Here is a 20,434-nt window from a genome sequence, read left to right on the forward strand (position 1 = left end):
AAAATTGATACCGAAATGACCGTAATCGAGTTAGCTTTCCACATAATCAAACCCCACTAAATTTGGAGTTACAGAGTTAGATTAATTACTGTTTTAGTGAAGATCTGTCCAATTACTAATTCTGCAGAAATCTACTTGTGACCTTCAAATTCAACATTGTCTACCGAACGCATCGTAACTCCAAATTCGACGAAATTGAAATGCAAACAAGGGTAATTTCGTTAGCTTTCCATACATGTAAATACTATTAAAAAATGAGCTACAGGATGAGAGGCATGACGAAAATACCAGTAGTAGTTTCATACGATAATTAATTTGGACCGACCTTCACTAAAACGGCAATTAATCTCTCTCTGTAACTCCACATTTAGTGGAGTTTGATTTTGTGAAAACTAACTCGATTGTGATCGTTTCGGTACCAGTTTGGTGAATTATTGATCCAAATCGAGTTCTGTGCGAATCTTTGAACTTGAGACTCAGAAGCAGATTTTTTGCAGAATTTTGGTGGGAGGGCAAAATCCAACAAATTATAAAATAGGGGGGTAAAACTGCATTTAAGCCTTAAAAAAACTAAAGGAAAAACCTTCACATTTCCGCCATATGGTTGAGGAAATTTTATAAAGCCGGGGTTCCGCCATTTGATTTGGAGTAATTGAGTAGGAAAGTAAAAAATTGGATAGTTTGGTATATTAGTTTCAAAATTTGGATAGTTTGACTTTAAATTTTCAAATAGGGAAAGATGGAAAGAAAAAAACGACTTGTGTAAAAAAAAAAATATCTATACCTATATATAAAGGGGTTATAAAATTTTTTGGTGTGGACTTAATTTTAATAATACCAACAATACCCTTAACTTTTTTTTTTAGCAGTAATTTTTTTTTTATTAACAAACTTACCATAACATAATTTTTTTATATAAATTTACATAATAAACATAGACTGCCGCGAAACGCGTCAGTCTGACCGCTAGTCATATATCATATATATTTAAGAAAGGAAGATTCCTATGAATTTACCTATCTACCCCTTTCTCTATTTATTCTATTTTTTGACACTTAATTAAATAAAAAGGCATAATTGTCAATTTACAACATTCCAAGTTAATAAAATATTTTTACCGGGACCTATATTTTTTTTGGGTACATAGACGAAATGACAAAGCGATCATAAACTCACACACACAAAGTAGAGTGACCAGGGTTTGAACCCCAGTATGAACGTACAACCTAGCAATTTCTACGCGTACCTAATTTTTTATAATTATATTTCTATGTAGACTAATATTTCTACTCATATATTGATACAAATCTCTAGAGTGGATTGTCTCCCGTGAGAAGTGTCTCATGTGATATCATGGCTTTCCATATTTTTTTTTAAAAAGTATAAAAAGAATAGAATGGACAATCTATTGGTCAAAGTTAAAACCGGAGAAAATCAAATGTAAAGTACACCGGAGGGAATTCTTTCCAATAAATCTCTACCTTTTTTTTTTAAATTTCTACGGTGACCTATAGTTCTACTCATATATTAATATGCATACATAATTTTTAAAATTTCTACGTGCCTACTTTTTTATAATTATCATACACATGTCCGACCTATTATAATTTACTCTATTAATATAATTTTTGAATAATCTTAATAGAAAAATTATACTCATATATTGATACAATTTTTTTTTTTAATTTTACGGGGACATATAGTTCTACATATGCATGCATAATTTTTAAAATTTCTACGTGTCTACTTTTTTTTATAATTATCATACACATGCCAACAATCTTGCACCGACGAATAATTTTTTGACGGACTAATTTCACATTATACAATGTTCGACCTATTATAATTTACTCAGTTAATATATTTTTTGAATTATCTTAATAGAAAAATTATAAATTGAAATTAAATTAGGTAACATAACATTAATCGTTATTTCTACTTATGGCAATATTGTTCTATCGTACAAAAATTGCGACAACGCCACGACTCCGTATGTACGGGTATTATACTAGTTCTTAAATAAAGTAATTGTTGTACAATTTGGACATGCATCGGGTTGTTTACAAATACTTGGCACTTCTATACCAACGCAATTTACGGAAAGATAAAATTGGACTTCAATTGATAAAATAAAATTGGCACTTCAATAACGTATACTACAAGTAGTGGATAAAATAAATATTGCTTATAAAAAAGATAGTGGATAAATATTATTTTTTAATTGAAAAAACAAAAACCTGATTGATTTGATTTAAGTTTAGCATTTTATATCTTAAAAAAAAGTTTGTTATTTTATTTTATCTTTTGTTGAGATCCGCAAACAACTCCTTTCTTTGTTGAGCTGTCATGTCTTCCGGAATGATCTCACTTGCCTTGAGATTTGCTATATCACCAAACCAAGGGAACTCAGAAATTGCCAACAATCTTCCAAGACTGTATTGAATATGTGAAAGCTTGTGATGAATGTCAACGAACAGGGGATCTCCAAGAGGGATGAGATGCCCCAACAAGCGATGATGGAGGTTGAGCCCTTCGATGTATGGGGTATTGACTTTATGGGTCCATTCCCACGATCCCACTCTAATCTTCACATTCTAGTTTGTGTTGACTATGTGACGAAGTGGGTGGAGGCATTGGCTTGTCAAGCAAATGATGCAGCTACAGTTGTGAAATTCCTCAAGAAGAATATTTTCACAAGGTTTGGTGTTCCAAGGATTCTCATTAGTGATGGTGGGAAACACTTCATCAACAAACACCTTGAAAATCTTCTCTCTAAGTACAATGTGAAGCACAAGGTAGCGACACCTTCCCATCCCCAAACATCGGGGCAAGTCGAGGTGTCTAACCGCCAACTCAAACAGATTTTAGAAAAAACTGTTTCATCAAGAGGTTTTTTATTTAAATAATATTAGAATTAAATTTGATATTTTTTCTGTTGAGTTTCTTGGGGCGGAAGCATCTTAAACTTTATAAATTCAATTCAACAAAACATACCTAGGTTTATTCTACATCAACACTGTTTCACAAGAATTTCTCAAATACGAAATGAAGTGTTTCTTTTGTATTCTCGCAACAACGTGGTAGTAGCAATCAGTATTCCAGTGAATCACAACCCCCCACACATCACAGATCGTCGAATTAGAAACCATCATTATCAACTATAATGGAGGAAGGAGAATTGTGCGGAAAAGTTTGAAGATCACAACAACAATGTGAACAAGTTTATTCTCATAATCATATTACACACTATTATTATTAATATTATTATTATTATTATTATTATTATTATTATATTACAAGTTTATTCTCTAATCATATTTTATTCATGTTTTTCAAAATTATTTTCAGTAACCGCAGAAAGAGCAGGCGCGTGGAAATGCCCAATCCGGTCATGTCTCTTTAGACATTCGGCATATTTTAAGTTTTGCACAAGTAATTTGTTTGTTGTTTTGTAAAAAATATTGTATACATTATGGTTTCTAATTATTTAGTAAGATTTATGACTTGAAGTGAAACCCAATGATGATTTTATATACTCTATGGAATATTTGAACTTTTAGTTGATTGAGATATCCACTTTTTTCGACACAATGCCCTATTTTTTGTGAAGTAATATAGGTAAGTTTAGTTTACGAGTAAAGTGAAACATAACATTAAACCACGTAAGTTATATTTCAAAATAGTGTAGAAGCAAAATAGTATAATACCACCGAGAAAAACGGAAAAATAATAGAATATGACTCGTTATTAATAAAAATAATTTTATGTTGAATATTCCCGTATTTTTATCAAAATTGTTGTTATTCACACCATTAAGCGGTGAGATAATATAAAAAACTAAAAAATGAGTCACATGAGTAATAACACATGCTTTCCCAATTTTCGGTAGCATTGTGATCTTGCGATAGTATAAATTTGAGATGAAATATATACTTTGTCAAAAAGTAATTGAATTTTTTTTTTTGCGATTATTCATTAAAATTCTATTATTTGATATACATCATATTTAAATGTATTAGGAGTTATAAATCCACGATCATTTTATATTTCAAAAATATATATAATTTTTATTCACACATGAGATGTATGACCAATGCGTCATATTTAGCAGATGAAAAATGAGAGAGAATAAATTCTCTTACAAATATATTGGTTGTGTCATGCATATTTTTTGTGCCATTCTTGGTGGTTGACATTCATTTTTTTTGTTACCATAATAGTGGTATGAAGGGTTCCACCACACAATGTGGGTTTACCGAATTTTCTCCGTACGCATGAGCCAGGAATCAAACCCCCGAATACATGCATAAGGGAACCAAGACCCTTACCTCTTGGACCAATTCATTGTTGGTGGTTGACAATCAATTGCCAATGATTTATATAATATTAAAAATTATTTTTGTTTAATTTAATTTTAATGATATATTAACTGTGTTTTTATTCTTTACTAAATTTATAATTTGTCATTAATTAAATTTCGCAAGACTTAATTTATAAATTAAGTTCGAAAAAGTAAATTTGTGAAGTATTTGTGTTCTTTGTTAAATTTTGTTTGTCTTCTGTTTCATTCCTTGGATTTTCTTGTCCTTAATTGCAGGCGCTGCCAGTTCAGGTGCTGTTTTTTTAAGCAAACCTCTAAAGCTCAGCGAATTCAGGTCGGAAGCGTTCCTGCTTCTCTTTGCCTGAACTTATTTTGTGGCGGAACGCGAAAACCTAAGAGACTATGTTCTTGGAGGTCCTGCTTTTTAATCTAAAGACAAGAGGAGTGTTAGCAACACACTCTTTAACAAACACACTCTAACACACTCTCTTCTATTGGTTAAAATTTATATGGGTCCCATAAAAGTTATATGGGTCCACATTTTTTTATGGGACCCATGTGAATTTCAACCAATAAAAGAGAGTGTGTTGGAGTGTGTTTGTTAAAGAGTGTGTTGCTAGCATTATTAGAGAGTAGAGACCCACCGTTGTTTATAAGCGGTTCTGTTTTTTATGTGTGAAGGTGTCATAGCTATAGTAATAAAGCAGAAAACTTTGACTCATCACATTAGGTTTAACTCCTCTAAAATTGGCTCATGACTCCCATGAAGCACAAATTAGAACAGACAAACAAACAATACTTTTTTTTAAAAAAAATTAAGAAAATAAAATATACACAAAAATTGAGTGGACATAAACCTAACACAGTGCGTCCACGCCAAAGCGCATAGGACAATAAAATATATCAACTTCTTATTAATCCTAAAAGACAAAATAGAAGTTCTAGAAAATCGAAGCGAATGAACCGATCGTCAACACGAAAACAGTCCATGTACCCACTACTCCCTGCAGCAAGTGATACATATATTAAAATATCAACCTCTGACGAAACAAATCTTGTTGAACATCCAAACAAACCCAGACCATTTGAAAGCCAGATTGAGGGATGGTTTGAAAGCAAGATTCAGCGTTCTTATTAATTGTCCTTTTGATGTTTTAAGGGTACGATTTGTCACTTATTCCATTTGTCAATTATTCATATCTTTTTAAAGAAAACTAATTAATGCTATATATTTGGAAAACTAAAGTTTGTCTTTTTTTTTTGTTGGTAACATACAATATTAAATTTTTGTTTATTTACATAATATATTAAATTTATTGGAAAGAGAAAGTGTGTGAAAAAATAAAAAATTTATTGATGAATTAAAACGAGGATATATATAATAGTAAGATAAAGTGTAAAAATACATTTTGTTAATTTAATCTTACTATTCTAAAAAGACACTTATTTGATGGGTGGATTCTAGGGTGAGGGAGCAATTAAGTCCCTCACCGATGTACCACACTATTTCACCGTTAGATTAAATGGTCCATTTTTTATTACCACACCAGATCTTATATAACCTTCTTCCAAAAAAATAAACAAAAATAAAATGTTGTATCTCCTCTTTGCAAAACTGCTGCAACCATCCATTTTTCTCAGAATTTTCCATCACGGTATAAATTGCTCCTCTTTGAAATAGTAAACATTATTGTATTTCTCTTTAAATGAAAAATGAACACAAATGAGAAAAGTAATTGGACTTTTTCAACCATGGAGATTGGACATCGATTATTAAAAAGGGAATGGTTGAATAATACCTTGGTGTTAGGGGTGGCAGTTAGATGTTTTTGAGGGTGAGATGGTGGTCTGGAGAACCACCGTGACAAGAAAATAATTGGGTTCGGTGTTTTAGAAGAAGCTGATGAACATGGAGGTTGGATGGCTAATAATTATGTGTGATACTAAAAAATGTTATCATGTAACCTAATTTAATCTAATGGTTAATTTTAATTGTACACTGGTGAGGGACTTAATTGCTCCCTCATCCTAGAATCCACCTATTTGATGTTATCAGATTTGGTTCATATTTTTAGGTGTAGATTTTTTCCGCAAACAATTAAGTAAAATTACATGTAAGGGTTAAGTTTGTCAATTTGCATCCGGTGGAGCGGATCCCTGCGGGGATTGCCCCAATCGGAGCCCCCACATGCACTTAGGGGCGGGGATCGGGGACGAAGCATCCGTCCCCGCGGATTCCCCGAATCCGTCCATATATACACTATATTATTATTATTATTATTATTATTATTATTATTATTATTATTATTATTATTATTATTATTATTATTATATATGAAATGTTATTTAAAAAATAAAAAAAGGTAACTGAGGAGTCATCATCCAATTTGGTTGAATATTTACCAATTACCAACAATTTTGAGATATTTTGGTTATGAACTTTTGTATGATTATGCATACTTTGCTATGGAATATTTTGGTTGTTAGGTTTTGTATGATTATTAGTAGCCAAATGTTTTTGCAATGTTTTAGGGTTATGAATGCGTTACGTGTTGTTTTTATTTTTTAAAAAAAGAAAGACGTAAAATATTTTTTTTTAAATAAGACAAAAAAAAATAATGTCATATTACTGTCATAATTTGACCGAAAATATAGAAATTTTGTTAATATTTGATATACGTGGATCTCCGCGGGAACCGTGGGGATCTGTGGGATGGAGACAAATATTCCCCCGTGGGGACGGGGATGGAGGCAAAATCTCCCCCGCATTCACTTTGGAGCGGGGAACAGGGAAGCTTCCCCGCACATTCCATGCCCCGTTGACATCCCTAGTAAGCAGGGGAGGCTTGCACATATGTGCAAGGTGTGCGACGACATCGGGCCTCAAAATTTTGAGGGTCTCAGCTCAAAATTTTGAGGTCCTATAATATTACTTATATATTATTTATACCTATAAAATATCAGATATTTATTAATAGATTAATTTTTAGGCCATAAACTAATAGTTATATATTGTTAATGTTCATATAATATCAAATGAGTATCAATAGATTAATTATCTATACTCGTAAATATAGTTTTAGTCCATTTTAATCTTTCCATAAAATTTAAACTTAGATTATGTGGTTCCTTTTTGACGTTATATACAAAGATAATTATTTTGTATTTCTTATCACATTTGATTTGATGCAATTGGTTTAAATCGTCAGGTTTTTTTTTAAAAAAATTAAATTTTTTATGTTAAGGGGCCACTTTTATATTTTGCACAGGACCTCCTAAAACTCAGAGACGCCCCTGGATCACCACCACATTGATATAAAAAAGGCCTTCATTTAGGGAGAAGATATATTTTATTATGGTTAAATCTCTATATATGCTATACTAAAACCTTGTCGTGATCAGCTTAACTTGGTAGGTAAGAAATATATATTTTATACGTAGGTTACTTGCTTAATAAGTAGTTAGTTAGTTTGTAGATTTGTTTATAGTTATGTAGATTACTTGTTTAATAAGTAATTAGTTTAGTGATGACTTGTTAGGAAATTTTTTTGACTAAACTTGTTAGGAGATTTAATTTGTTATTGTTGGGAGTTTGTCTTAAAACTATTTTGTAACAAACTTGTATATATTCATTGGCCTACATATATGTTGAGAATAATATGTCTAACTAATTTTTGAAGATTTTAGATTGAGATATTTTTTAGATTTATAATTAAAATAAAGATAATTTAAGAATTTATCATTTAAGATTTGTTTAGAATATTTAGAATATATATCTTTAGAATTTTTAGGATTAGTTTGTTATTTTCTTTTTTGAATCAAGATTAGTTTGTTATTTTTAAGAATATGATTTTTAAGTTTGTTATTTGTGTAGCTATAAATAAGTCATATAATAAAACAACAATATATATTATCATCAGAAGAGTTTCTTCACGAAGTTCCTCAATCCATCCATACTGTGATTGATATGATGAAGTTTTTTCATGGTTGTTTTCACTCCTGAGTGAAGCCAATAACAAACCGTTCTTCGTCGAATAATGGTCGTCACCAACAAATGGCTCGCCATAATCGCCACACGACTCAACGCTGGAAGCCGTCACTTTCACCTATTGAAGAGGATCCTGTCCACATGATCGAGGAACACAGCAACAATATTGATAGAAAATCACATTCGGTCAAAAATGTATCTGATCAGTCACCAACCAAGAAATCATCATCTTTTGGTTGTCTCTCACACCAATCACGGTAAGTGTGTGTGTGTGTTTTTTTTAACTTACTAATATTATTATTTCTACTAAGTTTATTCATTAAGTTTTTCTTTTGTTTGCTTTTCAGCAACAACATGAGAAGGGAAAAGCCCGGGTTGATCATATCATTTTCGGCATTCGGCATGTTTTGAGTTTTGCTCAAATTGTTTCTTTTGTATATTGTATGAACCGTACTTATCTAGTTGTTTAATAATATTTTTGACTGAAGTGAAACCCAATGATGATTTTATATACTCCATGTCTTGGGAACATTTGAATTTTTGGTTGATTGAGATATCCACTTTTTTCGACACAATGTCCTATTTTTTGTGAAGTAATGTAGGTAAGTTTAGTTTAGGAGTAAAGTGAAACTTAACATTAAACCAGGTAAGTTATATTTCAAAATAGTGTAGAAGCAAAATAATATAATACAACTGAGAAAAATGGAAAAATAATAGAATACGACTCGTTATCAATAAAAATAATTTTATGTTGAATATTCCAATATTTTTATCAAAATTGTTGTTATTCACACCATTAAGCGGTGAGATAATATAAAAAACTAAAAAATGAGTCACATGTGTAATAACACATGCTTTCCCAATTTTCGGTAGCATTGTGATCTTGCGATAGTATAAATTTCAGATGAAATATATACTTTGTCAAAAAATAATTGAATTTTTTTTTTTTGCGATTATTCATTAAAATTCTATTATTTGATATACATCATATTTAAATGTATTAGGAGTTATAAATCCACGATCATTTAATATTTCAAAAATATATATATAATTTTTATTCACACATGAGATGTATGACCAAGGAGTCATATTTAGCAGATGAAAAATGAGAGAGAATAAATTCTTTTACAAATATATTGGTTGTGTCATGCATATTTTTTTGTGCCGATTTTGGTGGTTGACAGTCATTTTTTTTTGTTACCATGATAGTCGTATGAAGGTTCCACCACACAATGTGCGTTCACCGAATTTTCTCCGTACACATGAGTCAGGAATCGAACCCCTGAATACATGCATAAGGGAATCAAGACCCTTACCTCTTGGACCAATTCATTGTTGGTGGTTGACAATCAATTGCCAATGATTTATATAATATTAAAAATTATTTTTATTTAATTTAAGTTTAATGATATATTGACTGTGTTTTTATTCTTTCCTTTTTTTGCTAATATAAATTTTGGGGGTGGAGGGTGCCTTAGTTCAAGCATGGAGGATCTTAGGGTTCAAAAAGAACTTGAAGATATTTATATTTATCTCTCTTGAAAGCCATCCTTGAAATCAAGACTTATCTTTTTACCACTTAACCTAAATTTATAATTTGTCATTAATTAAATTTCGTAAGACTTAAATTTATAAATTAAGTTCGAAAAAGTAAATTTGTGAAGTATTTGTGTTCTTTGTTAAATTTTGTTTCTCTTCTGTTTCATTCCTTGGATTTTCTTGTCCTTAATTGCAGGCGCTGCCAGTTCAGGTGCTGTTTTTTTTAGCAAACCTCTGAAGCTCATAGCTTTTGGTTGCATCTCATAAGGTCCTTGCTCAGCGAATTCAGGTCGGAAGCGTTCTTGTTTCTGTTTGCCTGAACTTATTTTGTGGCGGAACGCGAAAACCTAAGAGACTATGTTCTTGGAGGTCCTGCTTTTTAATCTAAAGACTAGAGGAGTGCTAGCAACACACTCTTTAACAAACACACTCTAACACACTCTCTTCTATTGGTTAAAATTTATATGGGTCCCATAAAAGTTATATGGGTCCACATTTTTTTATGGGACCCATGTGAATTTCAACCAATAAAAGAGAGTGTGTTGGAATGTGTTTGTTAAAGAGTGTGTTGCTAGCATTATTAGAGAGTAGAGACCCACCGTTGTTTATAAGCGGTTCTGTTTTTTATGTGTGAAGGTGTCATAGCTAGTAATAAAGTAGAAAACTTTGACTCATCACATTAGGTTTAACTCCTCTAAAATTGGCTCATGACTCCCATGAAGCACAAATTAGAACAGACAAACAAACAATACTTTTTTAAAAAAAAAAAATTAAGAAAATAAAATATACATAAAAATTGAGGGACATAAACCTAACACAGTGCGTCCACACCAAAGCGCGTAGGACAATAAAATATATCAACTTCTTATTAATCCTAAAAGACAAAATAGAAGTCCTAGAAAATCGAAGCGAGTGAACCGATTGTCAACACGAAAACAGTTCATGTACCTGCAGCAAGTGATACATATATTAAAATATCAACCTTTGACGAAACAAATCTTGTTGAACAACCAGAAGAAACATCCTCAACTTGAACATGTCTCTGTCTTCACAAACCCCAGGTGAAGTATATTTGTGTTTTTATTTCATAAACACACACATAAGTTCATTGTTCATTGTTCTGTTAATAACTACCTTTGACGAAACAAATCTTGTTGAACATCCAAACAAACCCATAACCATTTGAAAGCCAGATCGAGGGGTGGTTTGAAAGCAAGATTCAGCATTCTTATTAATTGTCCTTTTGATGTTTTAAGGGTACGATTTGTCACTTATTCCATTTGTCAATTATTCATATCTTTTTAAAGAAAACTAATTAATGCTATATATTTGGAAAACTAAGGTTTGTCTTTTTTTTGTTGGTAACATACAATATTAAATTTTTGTTTTTTTTACATAATATATTAAATTTATTTGAAAGAGAAAGTGTGTGAAAAAAAAGGAATTTATTGATGGATTAAAACGAGGGTATATATAATAGTAAGATAAGGTGTAAAAATACACTTTGTTAATTTAGTCTTACTATTCTAAAAAGACACTTATTTGATGTTATCAGATTTGGTTCATATTTTTAGGTGTAGATTTTTTCTGCAAAAAATTAAGTAAAATTACATGTAAGGGTTAGGGTTGTCAATTTGCATCCGGTGGAGCGGATCCCCGCGGGGATTGCCCCGTTCGAAGCTCCGAAAACAAAGATTTTATCCCTGTGGGGATGGGGATGGAGGCAAACCCCCCCCCCCCCCCCCCCCCCCCCCCCCCCCCCCCCCGCATGCACTTAGGGGCGGGGATCGGGGACGAATCATCCGTCCCCGCGAATTCCCCGAATCCGTCCATATATACACTATATTATTATTATTATTATTATTATTATTATTATTATTATTATTATTATTACTATTATTATTACTAGCGGGCCAGACAGGCACGCCTGTGTCAAACTTATGTCCAAAAAAAACAAAAGTCTTTTGTTACGGTGAGTTTGATAATAAAATACTTTTGCTGCAAATCTCATGTATTCTGTTTATAGAAGAAAGACAATAAAACCACCAAACACTTTATGCACCGAAGTTAGTTTTAATTTTGATATTTGAGAGCAGTTTTTTTTTTTTTTGGATTATTGATCAATGGAAGTTCTTGAAGGGTAAAATTGGCAATAAGAAAAGTCCAGCCCAAACTCATCTATCATTTTTATATATTAGTTGTCCGGTGTATGATAAAATGATCGAAAACTATTTTTCTATTATTTCGAAACAGATGGAGTAGTAATATTAGTTAGGACAAAACTATATGCATTTTTTTAGATGCAGTTTTTTCTGTTCCTCTCACAAAGAGGTAGTTATTTATATTTTTTAATTAAAAAAAGAAAAAGAAATTTTTTTTTAAATAAAAATAACTTCCCCCATGTATCTAGCACAGTAAGAACTGTGTATATGGAACTGTACATAAGTTTGATCCTATTAGTTATTCATAAAAATTCAAATTTAATTCATCCTTTAGTAAAAAAAATTAACCTTTTGCAAGAGAGATTTCTATAATGTATTAAAGATGACCGTTGAAAAAATTAAAAACATTTTAGCGCAAAAATAATAAAAATTCATATTTAATTCATCCATTTTTTAAAATAATTTATGTTTTATGTATCAACTAGTGGGCCAGGCGCGTTCCGCGCCTGCCTGTGTCTAACTTATGTCCAAAAAAAAATATGTCTTATGTTACGGTGAGTTTGATAATAAAATATTTTTGCTGAAAATCTCATGTATTCTCTTTATAGAATAAAGGAAATAAAACCACCAAACACTTTATGCACCGAAGTTAGTTTTAATTTTGATATTTAAGAGCAGTTTTTTTTTTTTTGGATTATTGATAAATGGAAGTTTTTGAAGGGTAAAATTGGTAATAAGAAAAGTCCAGCCCAAACTCATCTATCATTTTTATATATTAGTATAGATAAAGGAAATAAAACCACCAAACACTTTATGCACCGAAGTTAGTTTTAATTTTGATATTTGAGAGCAGTTTTTTTTTTTTGGATTATTGATCAATGAAAGTTTTTGAAGGGTAAAATTGGTAATAAGAAAAGTCCAGCCCAAACTCATCTATCATTTTTATATATTAGTATAGATTATTATTATTATTATTATTATTATTATTATTATTATTATTATTACTATTATTATTACTAGCGGGCCAGACATGCACGCCTGTGTCTAACTTATGTCCAAAAAAACAAAAGTCTTTTGTTACGGTGAGTTTGATAATAAAATATTTTTGCTGCAAATCTCATGTATTCTGTTTATAGAAGAAAGGCAATAAAACCACCAAACACTTTATGCACCGAAGTTAGTTTTAATTTTGATATTTGAGGGCAGTTTTTTTTTTTTTTGGATTATTGATCAATGGAAGTTCTTGAAGGGTAAAATTGGCAATAAGAAAAGTCCAGCCCAAACTCATCTATCATTTTTATATATTAGTTGTCCGGTGTATGATAAAATGATCGAAAACTATTTTTCTATTATTTTGAAACAGATGGAGTAGTAATATTAGTTAGGACAAAACTATATGCATTTTTTTAGATGCAGTTTTTTCTGTTCCTCTCACAAAGAGGTAGTTATTTATATTTTTTAATTAAAAAAAGAAAAAGAAATTTTTTTTAAATAAAAATAACTTCCCCCATGTATCTAGCACAGTAAGAACTGTGTATATGGAACTGTACATAAGTTTGATCCTATTAGTTATTCATAAAAATTCAAATTTAATTCATCCTTTAGTAAAAAAAATTAACCTTTTGCAAGAGAGATTTCTATAATGTATTAAAGATGACCGTTGAAAAAATTAAAAACATTTCAGCGCAAAAATAATAAAAATTCATATTTAATTCATCCATTTTTTAAAATAATTTATGTTTTATGTATCAACTAGTGGGCCAGGCGCGTTCCGCGCCTGCCTGTGTCTAACTTATGTCCAAAAAAAAATATGTCTTATGTTACGGTGAGTTTGATAATAAAATATTTTTGCTGCAAATCTCATGTATTCTCTTTATAGAATAAAGGAAATAAAACCACCAAACACTTTATGCACCGAAGTTAGTTTTAATTTTGATATTTAAGAGCAGTTTTTTTTTTTGGATTATTGATCAATGAAAGTTTTTGAAGGGTAAAATTGGTAATAAGAAAAGTCCAGCCCAAACTCATCTATCATTTTTATATATTAGTATAGATAAAGGAAATAAAACCACCAAACACTTTATGCACCGAAGTTAGTTTTAATTTTGATATTTGAGAGCAGTTTTTTTTTTTTTGGATTATTGATCAATGAAAGTTTTTGAAGGGTAAAATTGGTAATAAGAAAAGTCCAGCCCAAACTCATCTATCATTTTTATATATTAGTATAGATTATTATTATTATTATTATTATTATTATTATTATTATTATTATTATTATTATTATTATTACTAGCGGGCCAGACAGGCACGCCTGTGTCTAACTTATGTCCAAAAAAACAAAAGTCTTTTATTACGGTGAGTTTGATAATAAAATATTTTTGCTGCAAATCTCATGTATTCTGTTTATAGAAGAAAGGCAATAAAACCACCAAACACTTTATGCACCGAAGTTAGTTTTAATTTTGATAGTTTTAATTTTGATATTTGAGAGCAGTTTTTTTTTTTTTTTTTTGGATTATTGATCAATGGAAGTTCTTGAAGGGTAAAATTGGCAATAAGAAAAGTCCAGCCCAAACTCATCTATCATTTTTATATATTAGTTGTCCGGTGTATGATAAAATGATCGAAAACTATTTTTCTATTATTTTGAAACAGATGGAGTAGTAATATTAGTTAGGACAAAACTATATGCATTTTTTTAGATGCAGTTTTTTCTGTTCCTCTCACAAAGAGGTAGTTATTTATATTTTTTAATTAAAAAAAGAAAAAGAAAATTTTTTTTAAATAAAAATAACTTCCCCCATGTATCTAGCACAGTAAGAACTGTGTATATGGAACTGTACATAAGTTTGATCCTATTAGTTATTCATAAAAATTCAAATTTAATTCATCCTTTAGTAAAAAAAATTAACCTTTTGCAAGAGAGATTTCTATAATGTATTAAAGATGACCGTTGAAAAAATTAAAAACATTTCAGCGCAAAAATAATAAAAATTCATATTTAATTCATCCATTTTTTAAAATAATTTATGTTTTATGTATCAACTAGTGGGCCAGGCGCGTTCCGCGCCTGCCTGTGTCTAACTTATGTCCAAAAAAAAATATGTCTTATGTTACGGTGAGTTTGATAATAAAATATTTTTGCTGCAAATCTCATGTATTCTCTTTATAGAATAAAGGAAATAAAACCACCAAACACTTTATGCACCGAAGTTAGTTTTAATTTTGATATTTAAGAGCAGTTTTTTTTTTTGGATTATTGATCAATGGAAGTTTTTGAAGGGTAAAATTGGTAATAAGAAAAGTCCAGCCCAAACTCATCTATCATTTTTATATATTAGTATAGATAAAGGAAATAAAACCACCAAACACTTTATGCACCGAAGTTAGTTTTAATTTTGATATTTGAGAGCAGTTTTTTTTTTTTTTGGATTATTGATCAATGGATGTTTTTGAAGGGTAAAATTGGCAATAAGAAAAGTTCAGCCCAAACTCATCTATCATTTTTATATATTAGTATAGATTATTATTATTATATGTTAAATGTTATTTAAAAAAAAAAGTAACTGAGGAGTCATCATCCAATTTGGTTGAATATTTACCGATTACCAACAGTTTTGAGATATTTTGGTTATGAACTTTTGTATGATTATATATACTTTGCTATGAAATATTTTGGTTGTTAGGTTTTGTATGATTATTGGTAGCCAAATATTTTTGCAATGTTTTTGGGTTATGAATGCGTTATGTGTTGTTTTTATTTTTTAAAAAAGAAAGACGTAATTTTTTTTTAATAAGACAGAAAAAATAACGTCATAATACTGGAGACAAATATTCCCTTGTGAGGACGGGGATGGAGGCAAAATCTCCCCCGCATTCACTTTGGGGGCGGGGAACAGGGAAGCTTCCTCCGCACATTCCATGCCCCGTTGACATCCCAAGTAAGGGTAGAATATTTGAAATATTATTAAAAGTGATGAGGACAAATTAAGTAAGTTGGTAATAATTACCTTTAATATTAATTGTAGATTAGTAGTATTATTCTTTTTTTGAAGAAGCTAAATTAGCCCACTCAAATTGGCACCAGATAGAATCGAACCTCAGACCTCAAGAGTAGCACACTCCCAGGTCCCAAGCCAATACCAATGCACCAACCCAAGTGGGTTTAGTAGTATTATTCTTAAAATTGATGAAAGCCACTAGGTTTGGGTAATATGCTAGAGCCTAGCTTGAGATACTTTGTTTGATCATCGGCTCTATTGTAAACAAAAATAAAAATAAAAATTTGATGAGGACAATTACGTTACTTGGTACTAATTAATTTTAGAAGATTTGATTCATACATTTTTTTTACAAAATAACTTATTGAACGTTATTAGATTGAGTTTCTATTTTTATGTGTGGATATGTTCTTATTCTTCTTTTTTTTTTTTTTTATGTTATTAAATTTGGTTCCTATTTTCATGTGTAATATATTTTTTTTTTATGTTATTGAATTTGGTTCCTATTTTTATGTGTCGATAACTTATTTAATGTTATTAGATTTGGTTTTTATTTTTATGTGTAGATTGTTTTTAGCACAAAAAATTAGATCATTTAAGGATAAAAGATTTAAAATATTATTAATATGCAGGAGGTTTTAGGTTCGATCCTCTCTGCCTTCATTTAAAAAAACAATAGATAATTTAGTAGTATATATATTGTTAGTAAATTAGTCAAACAAAAAAATAATAGTCAAAACATTTAGGGAAATACTCACTCCGTTCCTTTTTACTTGTCGTTTTAGAAAAAAATATTTGTTTCAAATTACTTGTCATTTTAATAATTTAAAGTTATATTTTGTCTATTATACCCACACGTAAATTCCAAATATTTAGGAATAGTTGTTGAAACGGTAAAAGGTTTAATATATATTTGTAAAACAATTTTTTTTTTCTGTTCAATTTTTTTTTTCCTATTTAAATTTTTTTTTGGAACATTATATTAAATTTATTGGACAGAGAAAGTGTGTGCAAAAAAAAAAATTATTGATGAATTAAAATAAGGGTATAATAGGAAGATAATGTGCAAATATACACTTTCTTAATTTTTTTTTTTTTTTTTTTCTAAAACGACAAGTAAAAAGGAACGGAGGGAATAGTAACTAACTCTTACTCTTGTTAGTAGATTAGTCAAAAAATTTAGGGAAATAGTAACTAACTCCTATATTTTTAAAATTGATAATTTTTTTATACCAAACTTACATTTCTCTTGTTATTAAATAATCAAGTTAATTAACTCAACATATCTTTGATATCTTGTTACACAAGTTAACCCTATAGAGTCGTATACTATATAATAATAGCTATAATACACCAGTTTCTCTTCCACATCAATTCACAATCCTCGCAACAACAAAAAATCTCTTGAAGAGAATCACTCCCTACAGTATGAAGTGCTTCTCCCGCCGTCGTTCTCGTAAAGTGACAACATCAACTAATAACATTTCTTCTTCCGCTCAACTTCGTTTCAAAGTTGAATCAAAGCCTCAAATCCACCGCAAATCCAATTGGAAGCCTTCGTTACCTACAATAATGGAGGAGGAGGATTGGGTGGACAATTATGACGATCGAAAGAAAGATGCAGACAAGAAACCGATGAAATCTTTCGATTATTTCTCTCATCAATTGCAGTAAGTGTTTTTTTTTTAAAATTTTTCTTTTGTTTTAACTTATTAATGTTATTATTATTGTTACTTTTTAACAAACATTGAAATATGAGTAGTCGATATTTGTTTAATATAAAAAATAGTATTATTTTCAATAAAAGAATTATCTTTTTTGCATCTTTAGATTACTAACTAAATTTTTCTTTTATCTTTTTTCTGGAAATTCTTTTCAGTGACAGTAGCAAGAGCACAAACAAAGAAACGCCAAAGATGATAATTTCTTTTTCGGCATTCGGCATATTTTGAATTTTTCCCAAGTTGTATATTGTATATTGTATGAACCGTACTTATCTAGTTGTTTAATAATATTTTTGACTGAAGTGAAACCCAATGATGATTTTATATACTTGATGTCTTGGGAACATTTGAATTTTTGGTTGATTGAGATATCCACTTTTTTCGACACAATGTCCTATTTTTTGTGAAGTATATGTAGGTAAGTTTAGTTTAGGAGTAAGGGTGAAACTTAACATTAAACTTGGAAGGAACCAAACCGATCTCTAGAGTTATTATATCAAAAGAGTGTAGAAGCAAAAATAATATATTACCACTAGGGAAAATTGAAAAAAAAAAAATAAAAATAAAATACGGCTCATTATCAATAAAAGTATCTTTATGTTGAAGGGTCGGGTAACTTCATCACAAATGTTGTTATTCGCATCACTAAGCAGCGAGATAACATGAAAAAATAATTGAGTTGCGTATGTAATAACATATGTTATGTTTTCCCCATTATGTTCGGTAGCATTGCGCTCTTGCGATAGATAATGGAAGAGTTTTGGTAAGGGGAATTTCAGAATGAAAAGTTGAGCTAAACTTCTATTCTGTTCTACATTTCCAAACAAAATATAGGACATCACACACACACTTAGAATTAGTGGGTTGATCATGATTCTAAAGGTGAAAAATGTTATTACTTGACTAGAGTATTTCTGAGTGTTGATGATCTTCATGTCTAAATAAGTTTTATGAGTGAATTATGTTTTATTGTTTATGGAGTCAGTTTGTTCATAAATTTTAATGTGCATTTGTGTTCTTGTTTAATTTTATTTCTCTTTTTTTTTCATTCTTGGAGATAATTAATGGTTTAAATTTTGAGTTGTGATAACTACTACAAATTAGATTTATTTAACCTTTTAAAATATAAATAATTTTTTGAAATCAAGTTTGTAAAAATATTTTTGAATTCTTTTGTTGTGATATCTTTTTCTTTTCTTTTCATAATTTTTTTTTTTTTGGATACATAATTTATTTGTTTTTGAAAATTATGCATGTATAAAGTATGCATTAATGAAGTAGCAAAAGTTGGATTGGATGCTCTAGGGTTATGGTATCTTTTGAGCAAATGAAAGTCCAAGAGGAATATATTACTTTTAATGTTCTCAATGTTTTGCCAATTTATTTCAAGTTTTATGAATAGATTAGATGATTTACTCGATATGGATTTGTTGAATTATTTTTTATTACAATTATTATATAATCATATCTCCTCATAAGAAAAGATTGATACATAATCACTCGAGTCCAAAAATAGTCTTCCAGATGATGAAACACAGGTAATATCCGTACACATACGTACTTCTCTTTAATCTTTCTTAAAAGAAATTATTTGTGTTTTCTTTTTATTTAAAAGTCTTTCAACTATTCGTTGACTTTTTTATTTAAAAGTCTTCTAATATGAACACATTAGATGATTTTTGTTTTTGTTATTCACAATTTGAATGATGTTATTGGCAGTTTAAATTCACTTAAGAGAATTGAAGACTATAAATATGTGAAGCCTCAGACCTATTCACTCATGTAATCTAAACCGTGTTTACTAAAAGTGTGTGTTTTAGGGTTTAGAGTTTTGTGTTAATTGTGAGTCTTTCTTGTGTCACTTTGATGCAAGTTTAGGACTGTGTCTTGGTTGTTGATTGTAAACTACTCCTAAGCTTTGAAGCACAGAGTTAGTGTGTGTGTTTCACTTGAGAGCTTTTAAGCGAGAGTAAAATTTAGTTTCTTAGGAGTGTGTCTCCATCTTGATCGTTATAAAGTTGAGAACAATACAATACGTGTTGTTAGAGGGAATTTGGGACGGTGTCTCATTATCTAAGAGGTTCCTAAGTAGGATTGCACGGGTAGTGTCTAGGCGAGAAGTCAAGTACCGGGTGTTGGTCGAGGGCTTTGAACTAGAGCTATTATAGTTGATTCATTCCTGGATTGGTATCCCCCAGAATAGGTGACGTTGCACTGAACTGGGTTAACAAACGATCTGTGTTATTTATTATTCTGCTATTTATCGCTTTATTATATTCAACGTCTATCTTGCTACAACACATATTGTTATTGAAAATTAGAATTAGTGGGTTGATCATGATTCCAAAGGTATAATCCTTATTGATTGACACAAAATATAGGACAGCACACACACACTTAGAATTAGTGGGTTGATCATGATTCTAAAGGTGAAAAATGTTATTAATTGACTAGAGAATTTCTGAGTGTTGATGATCTTCATGTCTAAATAAGTTTTATGAGTGAATTATGTTTTATTGTTTATGGAGTCAGTTTGTTCATAAATTTTAATGTGTATTTGTGTTCTTGTTAAATTTTGTTTCTCTTCTTTTTCATTCTTGGAGATAATTAATGGTTGAAATTTTGAATTGTGATAACTACTACAAAATAGATTTATTTAACCTTTTAAAATATAAATAATTTTTTTAAATTAAAGTTTG

Source organism: Trifolium pratense, linkage group LG7 (assembly GCF_020283565.1).
Source record: "Trifolium pratense cultivar HEN17-A07 linkage group LG7, ARS_RC_1.1, whole genome shotgun sequence".
NCBI classification, from domain to species: domain Eukaryota; kingdom Viridiplantae; phylum Streptophyta; class Magnoliopsida; order Fabales; family Fabaceae; genus Trifolium; species Trifolium pratense.